Here is a 15,305-nt window from a genome sequence, read left to right on the forward strand (position 1 = left end):
TTTCTCTTCTTTTCTTCCCCCTTGGAAGTTTCACTGGTCTGTGCATTACATCCTCAGATCTGGGAACTCCCATCCTACTGGGTCCTTCTGAGCTCAAGAAAGCTGGCATTCATCTGTGTGATTCTTTGCAGAAATTCCTCCAAATGTAAATGCCAGAGGAGCCGGCAGGTCACAGATTGAGTGAGGGGCTTGTGCAGGGACGGAGCAAGCTGGGCTGCCGGTGCTACACCTGGAGGGGCCACTGCTCCTCACTTCCGGGGAACGGTTGCCATGGGAGAACGTGGACCAGTGATGCTCGGTCTTGTGATGTATGGAGGGGAGGTGAATGCCCCATTCTCATAAGAAGTCCCTGCGAGCTGAGCCCGGTAGATGGCCCACAAACTGTGACTTCTGCTCACCGTTTCCAAAGCTCTTCCAAAGCTCACAATGGTGCCGGTAGCTGAGCTAGCGAAGGGGCCTGCCGCTCCCGCCTTGTTCTCACTAACCCGCTTGCCTTAAGCCACGTAGCAAATGCAGGTGGGAAAAGGATGGAGCAGGATGTCACAAAAGGGCCTGGACTTCGGGGCTGTGGAGCCCGAGCCTTGTCATTCTCAGCTGGGTAACCTTGGGCAGAGAGACAGCCTCTCTGGGACTCTGTTTCCTTATCTGCAAACCAGAGATTTCCATCCTACCTTGCCAATTTTGTGGGAGATTAGAACGAATATCTAATGCCACAAAGTAGAGGACAGTGATTTTATTTCATAAGTAAAAGACTTGAACCCAGCTCTTCTGGTCTCCTTTTTCAGTTGCACCTCTGAGGGCTGCTAGTAACCTTTGCAGCCTTTCTGCCTCCCCTGGAGCCTGCGAAAGAGGCATCAGAGGGCCCTGCCTACTTACCGTCCAAGCTTGGGCGGCCTCTTCCGTTACACCGCACCGCTGGGGAGTGGTGCATCCGAGTTGCTGAGCCAGTGTTTCTGGACCTGCCTCTTCTTCGGTCCAGAATCCAGTAAAAAGCAGTTTTCTTGGCAGGAAGGCTAACATCTGCTTAGACTGTAGCCTGCGAAATCATGAGCCGCCCATAGAAATGAAACATCACCCTGCACATCTCGCTGAAGCCTGGGTGTTTGGTGTCCATGGAAACGCGTGTCTCGCGGCTGTGAGTGAGCAGGCCCAGCCCTCAGCAGACCGTCTAGAGGATGGGCGGCCAACCTGCCCCAGTTTGCTCAGGACAAAAGGGTTCCTGCGATGCCAGACTTTCAGCTTAAAACCAGGACCGTCCCAGGCAAACCAGGGCTCGCCGGTTGTCTTATCCGGGGCTCGCCCAGGAAAGAAGGGGCTAGGCTGCCGAGAGAGGCTTTCTAGCTGTGAGATGTCAGAGCCGAGACCCCAGGTGCGCTCCCGGCACCTCAAGCAACTTCTTAGGGTGGGGACGCCCACCTGAACCTCGGAGCCAATGCTTGAGATGCAGAAGTTGGCAAACGTCAGCCAGGGTGGCATCGCGAATCAATCAGTCTTTCCCACCGAGCCCAGACTTCGCCTCAGAATCCCTTTCATCGTGGGGTTCCAGGTGACGCTTACAAAATGGCCTTTCCTGGTTCACAAAGTGATGCTGATGCACCGTTGTGGTCTGGTTTCGTGCATTTCACCGCGTGAAACCGACACAGTGTATCCTGAAGGCATTTGTTTAATGAGTAAACAAATTACTGCATGAATGAATGAATGAATGAATGACATAGTTAAAGGTTGAAGGCTTAAATGGATAAATAAATAACAACAATTATAGCTTAAGGATTCCTTCCTTCCCATCAAAGCCACCCATTCTTATCTCTTCAGGGTGCTTCCTTATATCCTTTTGATTGGATCCTTTAAGACCGACTGACATGGAGTAAATCCTGGCTACCGGCCAGAAGGGCTGGGGTTGCAGTCCAGGCTCCGACTCCCGGCCCCTCCTAACCTCTGCCGGCCTCCATTTATTCATCCGCACACAGGAGCTCCAGCAAGACACTTCCTGTTTGCCTTCATTCTTGGGAACATCTCTCTAACCATGCTCAGGTCCCCTCTTCCATAAGAATCCTTTCCCTTTTAACTTTTTTGGGAGAATGATTTCCCCACACAAATGGTTCCAATGGTGGGAATTGCGGGTTCTGGGGCAGAGTTGTAAGTTGAAGGGAGATTCTCAGCCTTGAACCGTGTCAGAGAGCAGACAGGCTCCGTCACACATGGCACTTGCTGGTCCAATAGCGGCAGGACCGGCGCAGAAGCTCTGGGTGGAGAGAGCGAGAGGGAGATGGAAGCAGGGTCCTCTTTGTCCTCTAGGCCTCTGACCAAATGCAACCTCCCCCGGGAAGCCTTTGCTGCCCTCCCCCCGCAGGGCTCGACTCCCTCCCCTGAGGTCCTGCCGCACGTTGCATCTCCCTCCGCTATCGTCTTGATTTCAAAGCGTCACAAAATCATTTTATTCACACTGTCCTCCACTGATGGAGAGCACTGGGCTCGCGTGCCCAGGGCCCAGCCCTGTGTCGGGCACCCGGTTTTGTGCTTAACAAATCCTAGCTGGTTGAATCCATGAACCAACGAATGAGAAAATGAATAAACAGAGTGGCAACAGTCAATGCAGGTCCAGCCACACAAAATGTATGCATCTGACAGAGTTTCTGAGGCCCAGCTATTGGGGAGAAGACTGGCCAAGGGGCATGGAATAATCCAGAAGCGGTGTCTGGTCTTGGTTAAACTGCATCCTGAACACAGTGGCTGTAAACATGGAGACACGTGTTTTTCCACCTGAGGCATTTCCTTTCTCCATATTTTGTTCGGGGTTTTAACACTCACGTTCATTATCACGTACCTGCATTGAAATCTCAAGCAGTTCATTACCTGTCTTCGAGCACATTTCTGTGCAATTTCACCTGGCCCGCTTACATCTCTGAGGTGAGGGTTTTGTTATAACTTGAGTGTTTTAATGACTTTCCCTGAAAATTTATCTAAAACACACACACACACACACAAAACACATTGGTACAGAGAAGGCAAGGACGCAGTGCTGGGTAGGGGTCCCTGGAGGGGAAACCGTGTTTGGACACGGAAGCAGGCTCAGGGAGTGCTACTGGTCGTTGGGTGTGGACACCACTGCCCTCCAGTGGAAGGAATGCCTGAGGGCTACTGCCTCCACATAGGAGGACCGGGTCCCCGGGCCTGGAAGCATCCACACCTGTATTCCTGCCATGAGGTCTGTCTCCCAAAGGGCCACACATCTTCCAGCTCAGGGCACTGGGTGTGGGACGTCAAAGGGTTCTCAGGGTCCTGAGCAATTACTGACACACAGCCACTCACTCTGCTGTCTTGTAGGGACAACTTCTCATTGGTCCAAAGCCTGGGGCACTAACAGTGTCAGAAAGACCCTCCCAGTGGTGGATCCGGGATCTTCGGGGCTGCAGCCTTAGCTCTGTGGCTGCCTGTTGATTCCTTCATGGGTGCAACAAATACTGACTCAGTGCTTGCTGCACGCCACGCACTGGACTGAGGCAGTGAGCGACTGGAGACAGTTCCTGCTCCCTGCAGGACTAGCCTCAGATCCTGTACAACGAGAGAAAATAAGCAAGACCATTTCCAAATATGATAAGCGCTGTGAAGGCTTCCAAACGGTCCCAGGAGCTTATGACGCGGGATGATGGTGAAACTAGTGTAAACAGATGATCGGGGGGTCCTGGCCGCCGTGCACCTTGGCAGTGAGGAGCGGCCAGCCAGGCAAAGAGCGGCCAGCCCTCCCGGGCAAGTGTGAACTGGGCACTTGGGAGAAACGCCACGAGGCTGTGGCCTTGTGAACTTGAAAACAAGTAGGAGGAGATGAATTCAGAGCCATGGGAAGAGCCAGATAGTTCAGGGGCCTCAAGTCTATGGCAAAGTGAAGCCCACTGGAGGGTTCTAAAGAAAGGGTGGGACGTGTGCCATGACCCGTTAAGGGAAAATAGACAAGACGGAGCTGCTCACCCGTCGGGTCCCAGCCCGCTGCTGTGCCATGACTTGTAGGAGGAAATGTGTGCTGCAGGGTTAACTCTCCAGGAATTGCATGCAACTCTGTGTTATATCTTGTTAAAAAAAAAAAATCCACGTAAACAGGCACTCCATCTCTGTCCATAAATAGTTTGGGTCTCAGCTTTACAGACTTCACATTTGTAATTTAGGCTACTGCCTTTCTTAGCAGCGCAAACGTTAGACATTGTAACTTAGAATCTTTGCGACATTGGTGAGAAAGGATGAGGTCCGTGGGAGGGTGTCAAATGTGGTGAACTTTCCCAGACACCTGTGCCCTCGCGGGTAGATGATTTATTATTGATAAGTCATTGACAGTCGATCATTCTCCATGTAGAATCTGTCGTGAGGCATTTTCTTCTCTAATTTGTGGGGAATTGGCATCTTTCTATTCCTATCCTAAGAAGATTGAAAGTTGTAGTGTCCTTTTTTTGCATTGGTTGCCAGGAAGCTCATATACAAATTGGATGGTTGGTCACAGGAACTATTTTAATTCTTATCATTAAGATATTTGCTTTCTCCTTTTTCACTTGCTTTATTATTTATTCCCTTTATATGTCACCTTAAATCTTTTTGTGGCTAGAGGTGGAGTATCAATAAAGAAAATTGCATGCTTCAAAGCCATAAGCCCGGTCTGCTTGATATATACCTTAGAAATTTTATATCCACCAGTGGCAGGGTATGAATATCTAGCAGAATTAGTGATTAAATACACTATTATTGATAATTGCTATAAAATGTTAAGCTTCAGGACTTCAGCCAAGAGTTAGCACCCAGACAAGCATCATTTCTACTAGAAAATCAAGTTCTACCATAAATTCAAGGTCTGACTATCGCCATCAGAAAGGTTTTTAAGCTTAATATAAAACTGGAATGTTTCTCATCACTGGAATGCATTTGCCAAAGAACTTCAACTTCTGTCTCCTTTCCTGTTGAACTTTAAAAACGAGAGAGACGACTGTCTGTTGAGACTGTTTTGTCTAGAGCCAGGCTTAAGGCAGCAATCCAGCATGATAACTTTTAGTTCTTGGTCTCCAACTCAAGACTTCAGGAAGCACCTTGATTTCACCTTGTTAATTGCAAAATTAACTTAAAGTAAAAATAAAAGAATAAAAGAGCCCCTCTTCTCCTCTGCTTCCAACAAAGCAGGAAGTACAGGGGTGGTGGGTTGCACACAGACCCAAGGCCTGAATTTCTGTGATCTAGCGCTGAAAAACATCTATGGCTGAATTTAACTCCGGAAAGCTCTGCTCTCTCTCTCCCTCCATCTGACCAGCTTTATCAATTTCATCTCACGACCCTGGCATTTCCTGGCACATCGACCAGAACCACACTGAAATCATTAACCAGATCATCCCACGTGCGGGATTTAGTCATAAACACGGTCCTGCCTCTAGACTAATTATATGGTTGATGGTTGTGGAGAGAAAAGAGAAACAGGCGCCAAATTCCATAAGATATTCTAGGTAGTTTTACAAATCTTCCCTAAAAACAAACTGACAAATCATCACAACCAGCAAGAACCTTATTTTTTTTTTAACAATTTAAGTGATAAATGTTCCTTGAAAGGAAATTAAAGCCTACAGGTGGGAAGGAAGGAAGGAAGGAAGGGAGGAAGGAAGGAGGGAAAAAGGGAGGGTGGGTGGTAGGGAGAAAGGAAAAGGCTGTTAATGTATATTATTAACATTTTAGTAGATGTTAATGTCTAGGGCACAAATTCTAGATCAGAGGTTGACAAACTGATACCCCCTGCAGGCCAAATCCTGCTCACTTCCTGTCTTTATTAATAAAATTTTATTGGACACAACCATGCCTGTCCATTTACATGTTGTCTTTGGCGAATTTTATGACACAATGCAGAGTAGTAGGAACAGGGGTCACACGGCCTGTAAAGCCTAGTGATTCGTTGCTTATATTCTGGCCCTGTATGGAATCTGACTGCCAGCCCCGATCTCCACTTTTTGTCTCTGTTATTTATGTCTATACATCGTCTCATACACATTTTTCTTTACTTTTTAGTTTGAAATAACTCTGTATCCCACAGGAGGTGACAGAGACATGCCGAGAGGTCCTGTGCCCTCCTCACCCAGCAACGCCCGTTGGCAGCACTGTAGCATAACACGAGCCCAGTGTCAGACCCAAAGCGAACCCAGATTTCACTGGCTGACGTGCAGTCCTGTGCGGTGATACACACGCTCTTCAAACATAGTGATCTAAGATATCACTTTTAATAAAATCTCCTCGACTGACAGAGTGAAGGGGAAAATACGAATATACTTTGTGCACCCTGAGAACCCCTCAGTGTCCCACATGATCCAGTCGTCTTGAGAAAACCAGGACTATTTCTTCTGCACCAAGAGTCACTCCTAAATCACATTGACCGAGATGTCTGGCGGACATTATGTATTTTATTTTCAGCTAAACATAAAATCCTTTTAATTTTCTCTCTTCTGCACCCTCATCCTCTTGACACACACACACACACACACACAAGCACATGAAATATGACCGGGCAATCGAAGATGACAGCACACTGATAAGATCCAGAAAGTCTCAGCCCCTCCAAAGCCAGAGATTAAAGAGAAAAGTGACAGTCAGTTTATCCAAATATGTTTATCTGCCATCTGTCTGGGATCCATCTGAAGTGCGTAGGGCTCCTTCCCGATCCTTTCCCACAGTGGGCCTGGCCTCACTTCGCAAGGGGTGGCGTTCTCAAGCCCCCGCAGCTAAGAAGAAGACATGCCAGAGTTTCTGGCAAGTCGTCTGAGAGGGAGCAACGCCTCTGCCTGGCATGTGACGAACTGCACTATAACCCATTTCCCCACGGACAGAGTTACCAAGTGTCCGTGCGGGTTCTGGATACATTCATATTGTGTTGAGTGAGGCTGGGGGAGTGAGCTTAGGTTATAGGTCTTTAGGAAATACACGCAGATAACTGGTCAGGAAAAGCAATAAAGTTTGTTTTTTTTTTTAACAAAGTCTATTGAGGGAGATAATTAGAAAGCAGGATGTGATTGAGAACATTTAATAGAGCAGCTGGAATAGAAGACACTAAACAGAAAGAGGCCAGTGAATGATGGAGCTCCTCGCATGGACACCGGAGAGAACTGTGCCAGAAAGCAGACAGGACTGGGGCGCTTGGTTATCCTGCTGGGACCTGGTGGGAGGCGGGAGATGTGGGCCAGCACGGCTGGGCCGTGGAGACCCAGGGTCCCGATGGGAAGGTAAAGTCAAAGCAAGCGAAGGCAGACCTAGAGACCTGTTAGGAGGTTTGCAGTAGCCCAGGTGAGAGACGACAGGCTTTGGACCAGTGGTTCTCAGCGTGGTCCCCAGACTAGCAGCCTCAGCATGACCTGGAAACTCTTTTAAAAGCAAACTCTTGGCCTCACCATAGACCTATAGGATCAGAAGCCCTGCGGATGGGGCTCAGGGTTCTAGTAAGCCCTTGACATGATTCTAATACACCCTAGAGTCTGAGATCCACCACTGCCTTGGCCTAAGATGTCAGATGTGGTGGTGATGAGCAGTGATGAGCTCAGACTCCGGATATGTTGTAAACACAGAGCTTGGGCAACAGGCAAAGGCTCGATAGGGTGGGTCCCTTAAGGCAGCATCAGGGTTCGTTTGACACAGTCTCCACTCAGCCTTTTGTGTCCCCTCTCTGGACCCGGTAGACGTTTGATTTTGTCCCCTGCCCAAGACCCATTTAAGGAGATAGAAATTTCAGTGATGGGAATCCCAGAAGCTTCTTCTGATAGAAAAACAGCCTTAAGTTGTTTCCTTTTGTGTAGCAGAAGCATCTCAATCATCCTTTTTTTGGAAGTGTAGCAGAGGGAAAGAGGGACGTCTGTACTAAGCTTTCAAGGAAGGGTGTTGAAAAAGGAAAAAATCAAACGGGCCCCACAGTTCCCGTTTTCCAATCTGGCTCCCCTTCCCCGGAGGCAGCACTCGGTACCTGCTGTTCCTTCTCACAGGCTGAGACAGGAAGATCGCGTCCCAGCTTCACGTGCCAAGCCGCAAAAGTTTTAGCCACAAGGGGCTGTTCCTAAACGCAGCTCTTACGAAGCACCGCGTCGCGGTGAGCCCAGACAGCGCCCCGCTCTGTCGCCTGAAAGAATCTGCGGTTAACGTGGGGGAGTCTATAATCAGGATATGAATGGATTTGGCTTTTAATTCCTATAATATTTTCATCAGTTAAAAAAAAACTCATTTCAACCTACACTAAGCCTGGGACATGGATTCTGTGGGGTGACAAGGGACAGGATTTGGGCAAGTTTTGATTTTCTTGTCAGGTAAAACACAAGCATACCGAAGGTACGGTTTGTTTTAAAAGAAACCTTCATGAAGAAATGAAAGGTTGAGCTTGTGACCACTTTGTTACACGGTGGCCGAGCTGCAGGAGAAAAGATGTTGGAGGAGAGAGGTTTTCACGCCCCGCTGCTGAACGCTGATCTTTTCCCGTGCCTTCCAGGATGGCTTATGTCATAGCTTCCAGCACAGGGAGCCAACACACTCACATACTGGACACTCCAAAATATATAACACCTACCCCAAGTCAGTACTTGATCTGCAGTTACCATCATTTATTAAATCTAAGATACCAGTGACTGTAACGTGTGCCATTCTTTAGGTACCTCCAAGGGAAAAAAAGACACACACACAGTAACAACAACCCTGTCAATTAATTGTGAGATGCCATGGGTTGGAAGACGCATTCTGATTTCAGACGCATTAAGATGCCCGGAGGTAGGCTGTCCAAGCTGGTGGGTAAGCAAAGAGAGGACCCGGGTCCTCTCCATCCCTTTCTACTCCGTGCAGCTTAGCACCAATGCCTTGTCCCCGTGCTCATCACCGGCATGGCAGCAAGAGGGTAGATGCATCTTCATACCTCACATCCCCTTTGCAAAAGGAAGGAAAAAGCATGAGTGTATCAGGCAGGATTCTGCCAGAGAAACAAAGCCAGCGAGACGTGAAATAGGCAGACGGAGACTGAGGGAGCGGTGGAGATGGGGCGGATACAGATACAGGACGGTTTGTTTTTCTGTTCAAGGAATTGGCTTACACAACTGTGGGTCTGGCTGGCCACGTCGGAAACCTGTAGGATAAACCAGCAGGAAGCAAACTCTCAGTGGGGAGCTGAGGCTGCCGGTCCACAGGTGGCTTCCTCCTTCCTCAGGGAAACCTCAGTTTTGCTCTTAAGGTCTTCAACTGATTGGATGAGGCCCACCCACATTATAGAGGATAATAGCCTTTCCTTAAAGTCAGTTGACTTTGGATTTCAACCACATCTACAAAATACCTCCACAGCAACACTTAGATGAGTATTTGACTGAGTAACTAGCTGACACGTAAAACTAACCATCACAAAGAGATGTGATCAAAGAATATCTCCTAGCAACGTTTTGCCTTTTTAATCAGGGAAAGACTCCATTGCCCCGTACATCTCGTCTCAGAGCAGTGTCACGTGAGCACGCCTAGCGGCAAAGGAGGCGGGCAGGGATGTATTTCATTTTTTGATCTCCACAGAAGGGGATGTGCAGGAGACGTGACTGGGAGTGGATGTTGAGGGAGCCGACTCGTAGGCTCCCCCATGACCCATTTGTCGAGCATTTATGAGCACAAGCATCTGAACAACCACACGCTGCTGCCCAGGATTCTTGTCCATTGTTACTGAAAATAATTAAATAACATTGACTCCCAACATGAAAAACTCTTTCCCCTTCCACACGTTGCTGCTGAAACTGCTTTTCAACTCAGAGGAAGGCTGCAAAATGCCTTTTAAAATATTTAAGCCAAAAAGTAAATCCACTTTAAAAAATATTCAATAAGTAGTTAAAGTCTATGCTGAAGCAAACACGTGGAAAGTGGCACTCACTGAAGCGTGAGCCACTGCTTTTGGATACGGTCCCTCAGTGCTGCAGTTGGCTAAACCATAGGTCCACGGCCCTGCTCACGTAGCTTAAGGTGTGATCCTGGGAAAGCCAATAAACCTCTCTGAACCTCCGTTTCCTCCCCTGTAAAGCAGGGATCGTCTCTGTACCTACATCGTAGCCTGGCCGTGAAGTCAGTGTCATCCTGCACAGCTCTTCCCACGGTGCCTGGGCTGAAATCAATATTTCCCAATCATGGAAACATTGTGATTACATTCTTAATTTCCCAAGTAGACAGAATGTTTTCGTAATTCTTTGCACATAAAATTAAAGGATTTTATTGTAGAAAGAGCGACAGGCCTGGGTTGGAGGAAGTGTTGTAACTCCCCCAAGCCTTAACGTTCTCCATCTGTCACACGGGACTGGCAAGAGCAAAGGGAGACCCCTGCAAGGCCCACTGGCCTGTGCAAGGAGGTTCTCCTGTGACAGCTCATTGACCCCTCACCATGAGAATGAAAAGTAAATGCAATTACGATCTCCTTTTCCCAAAGGTGTGATTCAGGCAGTTTATGGTTGGACAGCTTGTCCCAGGTCATCTTGTAGTAACTGGCCGTGGTGGATTTGAAATCACAGGGCAGTGATTTTGCCCCCTCGGGAACAGAAGGCAATGCCTGGGGGCGCTTTGGGTTGTCACGACTGGAGGGGGTGCTCCTGGCATCGAGTCGGTGGTCAGGGATGCTTCTCAGCACCCTACAGACGTTCCAACCACAATGAACCGCCCGGCTCCGAAGGTCAGCGGTGCGGAGGCTGGGAAGCTCTGCCCCAGATTCTCTGCCAGCCTTGCCTCACAGGGTCCCGTGAGGGTCACAGGAGGTCAGGACGGCGGGCAGGAGCCCCTGAGCGCTGGTGGTGATCAGAAGCACTGATGGCCCGTCGTGGGGAGGTAGGAACATGTAGGTCAGTGCACGGGCTTGTGGGGATGGACTCCAGATTGCTGCTCTCTGAATCACTGGCAGATGAGAGCAGAAAACCGAACTAAGAAGTAAGCTCAGCTTGGTCACCAGAGAAGCCAAGTTAAACCTGTCACAGGGAAAAAGGAAAATCTCATCCAGTCCACAGAGCGTAGATGTGTAGGAGAAAGGCCGTGTTCTCTCCTTTCCTTCACCTGCACTAGTTGACTATTCCAAGTTCCTGTTCTCGGTGGTAGACGCTTCATCCTAGTCGATTCAGGGCTCCTCCCCTTTACTGAAGGCTGCAACTAATACGAGGGAGCAGGGGTGTGTGGTCCTTCACAGAGGTGCCGGTGGTGGCACGTGGTGGCCTCAGGCTCTTAAGGGACAGACACTATTGTCCCATTTTACAGATGGAGCTGGGGAAGCTTAGGACCAAGGTGACCACCAATGTGAGTTTCCCCGGGGGCCAATGATTCCTTCATTGCACCACCAACAATAATAACTAGTACCCTCAGTGTTTGCTGTCTTCCAGGCATTCTGCTAAGAAGCCCATATATATCATGTCGCTTAATCCTCATGATTGCCCTGTATAATGGAGACCAAAAGTATACCCATTTTACAGATAAGGTAACTGAGGCCCAAGGAGTTGAATCCCTAGCCCAAGTCACACAACTGACAAATGGTAGAATGGGAACCCCCACCCACGCCTCTGGGAGTACTTTATGTTTCCACTTGTAATAAATATTTTGTCTCTTTTGGGGGTTGCACAGTTCTAAAAAACATACTATGTGGAAAATCTATATCGAGGTTTCTCAAACTTGACTGTATAGGTGCATCACCTGAAGATCTTGCTTAAAATGCAGATTCTGAGCCCATAGTTCTCGGGCGAGGCCTGGGAGCCCATATTTATAACAGGAGGGCGGGGAGCCCATACTTGGAGGAGCCAGGCTGAAGACCACCACTTACTTCACAGCCTTCCTTCCAGGACAAGTAGCGTAGCTGCCCTGTGACCCCACGTGGAAGTAGCCAGACTTCCTCAGGTCATTTTCTCGCCCTCTGGAGCTCTGACTGCCAGAGATGGAAAGAAATCTCAGGGCTGAGAAATCCCAGACGCTATCATTCCGGACGACCAATTGGCAACTCCAGCCTCTCTGGCGGGGTTTGTAAAAAAACGTAATTAGCCCAGGTGAGGCTCATTAGAGCCAGCCTGGAATTCTGCCAGCGCTACCACGCGCTTTATGCCAACCCCTTGATTTTAATATCAGTGGCAGCGCTGACAAGGACGCTAGAAGGCTCCGCAGGCTGGGAGGAAGCTTTGTACCCGGCGGGCCCTCGCCCTCCTCCCCTTCACTAGCTCTTGCCACAAGGTAAGGCAGTTGGCTTCATCAAATCAGAGCCGGCTCATGAGTAATTTCCACTGTCCTCTCCTTTCTAACAGGCTGGGCCCCAGGTGATCCTAAAAATTAAATGAAGCTCAGAAAATGAGACAGTTTGGAGAGCCAGGCATTAATAGCCCATCCCGGGCTCCCGCAGAACTCCTCACTTCCCTCGTCAGTTTCCTTGGAATTCCTTTAGGACGTAGGCACATGCCAAAGTTTCACTCCAGAACCTCTCAGCTTTGGAGTGTTTCTGCCAGAGGGACCCAGTCCCCTGCGTCCTTGTTCTCATGCAAAATTTAAAATGGGCACTGGTAGCCAATGCTGTCTTTCCTCCCTGTGAATTGAGATATTTATGCCGATGCAATATTTTCAGACTAGGACTCTACGCTGCCTCCAAGCTTCCAGGTACCACACAGAAACCACTTCCCAATTCTTATCGTCACCATCATCATCCTACTCATCATCATCATGGTCATTGGGGATTTATGATGCGCTAGGCACCAGGCTTTGCATTTTGCCTGTATTCTCTCAATTAATGCATGCAACGAAGAAGGTTATTCTCACACTACTGAGGAGAAAACAGGCTTACCGAAGGCCCCCCTACCACTTAGGGGATTATCCTGTCTGCTCTGTCATTATAGTTGGGACTAAGGTTATTTTCCACTGTGCAAATCCCTGAAAGAATTTGGATAAAAAGTGATTGCCTTATATGTTTGGTCAAAAACCGGGAGTTAATGGTTGATTTTTTATAAAGAGTGAGAGAAGGAGAAAGAGAGAGAAGAAATGATGAGAAAAAGATAAAAAGGGAGAAAGGCACGTAAATTCACATAACAATGCCCTGGAAGTGCGTGAGTGAGAAAAAAACGGCAGCTGTGCTGTGTCCTACACTGCATGTACACTAAGCATTAGAGGAAACGAATTCCAACTGGCTGTGTTAGAAACAGATGTATGTTGATGTGTATGCGATCATTTAATATGAGAAAAGGGAACGCTGTTGAAAAGGGATAGAAATAAAACTTATAACCTTTGCTTTCTCTCCCACCCCTAAAAAAAGAACTTATGACATGGTAAAATTCCATAGCCTGGTCACTCTTTTTTTCTTTATTGAGGTGTAGTTGATTTATATTATATTCGTTTCAGTACAACATAGTGATTCAACCTTTTTGTAAATTATACTCTACTTATATTTAAGACATATTTGTTAAGTACCTTCTATGTACCGAGAAATAGATTTTAAAAAATATATGTAGAACTTACCGACTAATGGGTTGATAGACAATTCAACTAGTGATTATAATCCACTGTGAGAAATACAGCTGTTTGAGTGTCTGTTAGAGTTATTTGAGTGTGAGCAACAGATACTGACTCTGGTGAATCCAAGCAGGTTCAGGGTCCCAGCAGAACAAAAAAGTCATCTCATACAGATCTAAGGGAGACAGGGAAACATCCTGGAGGAAGGTGGCCCAGGAAACATCCTGGGGCTTGGTTTTCCTATCTGTAAAATGGGCATAATTTTAGTCTCCATCATACAGGGTAATCATGAGGATTAAGTGACATGATATACATGGGCTTCTTTGTAGGGTACTTGGAAGACAGCGAACACTAAGGGCACTAGTTATTATTGTTGGTGATGCAGTGAAGGTATCATTGGTCCCCAGGGGAAACTCACACTCTCCTTCAGCCCTTCACTGGTGATCATTTTAGTCCTAAGTTTCCCCAGCTCCATCAGTAAAATGGGACAATAGTGTCTGTCCCTTAAGATTTGCGTGAGGATTAAAAGAGATTCTACTGGACACCCAACCCAGACTCCATAACACTGCCAAGGTCATCAAGTAGAAGGGGAGTCTGAGAAGCTGTCACAGCCAAGAGGAGCCTCAGGAGACATGAGGATACAATGTGATGTGGAATCCTGGAGCAGGGAAAGGACATTAGGGGAAAACTAAGGACATGTGACCACAGTATGGATTTTAGTCACTAATAACATATCCATCCTGGGTCATTAGTTGTGACAAATCTACTAAGACATTACAAACAGCAGAAATGGGGTGCATGGCATATGGGAAACCTCTGTATTAGTGTCTGTATTTTTCTGTAAGTCTAAACTGTGCTACAAAATAAAGTGCTTTTAAAATAAATGAGATAATACATGGAAAGCCTTAGCTAAGGTGACCAGCTTGTCCCCGTTCACCTGAGACCATCCCAGCGTCAGGACTGAAAGTCCCGTGTCCCAGGAAACTCCCGAGTCTCAGTCAAATTGGGACAGTTGCTCATCCTGCCCCCAGCACAGAGCCTGGCACAGCCCAGGAGCCCGGTAAGCGCTAGTCATTGCTCTCCTTCCCTGGTGGTGAGCTCAGCGAGTGCTCTGGTGATGGGAGGTGGGTAAGGGGACTTGTGAGAAGCCCTGACTTGGTATCCGGGAAGAGAAGTGAGGCAACAAGCTGGGACTGTGCTTTGTGGGGGGTGAGGGAGAGGGGGCTGAGTGGGAAACCAGCTCAGGGAATAAACCACACGAGGGCGCGTCCTTTCCCGCCCGGCGGGGTGGAACCCTGAAGGCAGTGTGCTCTAAGAAATCGCAGCACGAGTGAGCACTCCTCCTCCTGCCAGCAGCTAGCAAGTATCTCATGAAGCTGCCTCTCAGGGAGCTACTTCACTCTAGGAAAAAACCTCCTGGTTACCATGACTCAGAGAATGATCTGCAAAATAATTCACCAAATTAGAGTTTGCCGAGCGTAAGTTTGTAAATCTCATCCCCCCTGCCCGCCCCCCATTACGCTGATTATATCTTTCATCCCCAAGAATGAGGCCAAGAGCCTCCTCCCTGCCCCTCCTCCCCTCCCGCTGTAATCCTCACCCCTCATTTCTCTCCTCTCTCCCTTCTCAGCATCCTGCCACCCCTAAGGCAGTGGCGTGATCCCCTCGAAGCTTCCAGGGAGTTCATTAAAAACCACCACCCTCTCCATTGCCCACCGGGCACTCCCAGCAGCCCCTGGGGCCATGGTGGCAGCAAAGGAAGCCAGTCACTCAGGAGGGGCCGGCCCCCTTGGAGGACAGGGACCCCCCGCGCAAATGAGAGGAGCCAGCAAACAGTTAATGGT

At 48.4% G+C, this 15,305-nt stretch overlaps 1 protein-coding gene across 8 annotated transcripts in view; it reads left to right on the forward strand.

Moving 5' to 3' along the window:
* The window catches only part of TSHZ2 (teashirt zinc finger homeobox 2), a 410,600-nt gene that overhangs the window by 300,260 nt on the left and 95,035 nt on the right, over positions 1 to 15,305 (forward strand). The window contains exon 3 of one of the 8 annotated variants that reach the window (XM_032461396.1): positions 786 to 5,815. The exons of the other annotated variants lie outside the window; for them this stretch is intronic. The gene's annotated coding sequence lies outside the window, so the exon portion shown is untranslated. Of the gene's footprint in view, positions 1 to 785; positions 5,816 to 15,305 lie in introns of those variants that run through there. 8 annotated transcript variants of the gene reach the window in all.

This window comes from Camelus ferus, chromosome 19, assembly GCF_009834535.1.
Source record: "Camelus ferus isolate YT-003-E chromosome 19, BCGSAC_Cfer_1.0, whole genome shotgun sequence".
NCBI lineage: Eukaryota > Metazoa > Chordata > Mammalia > Artiodactyla > Camelidae > Camelus > Camelus ferus.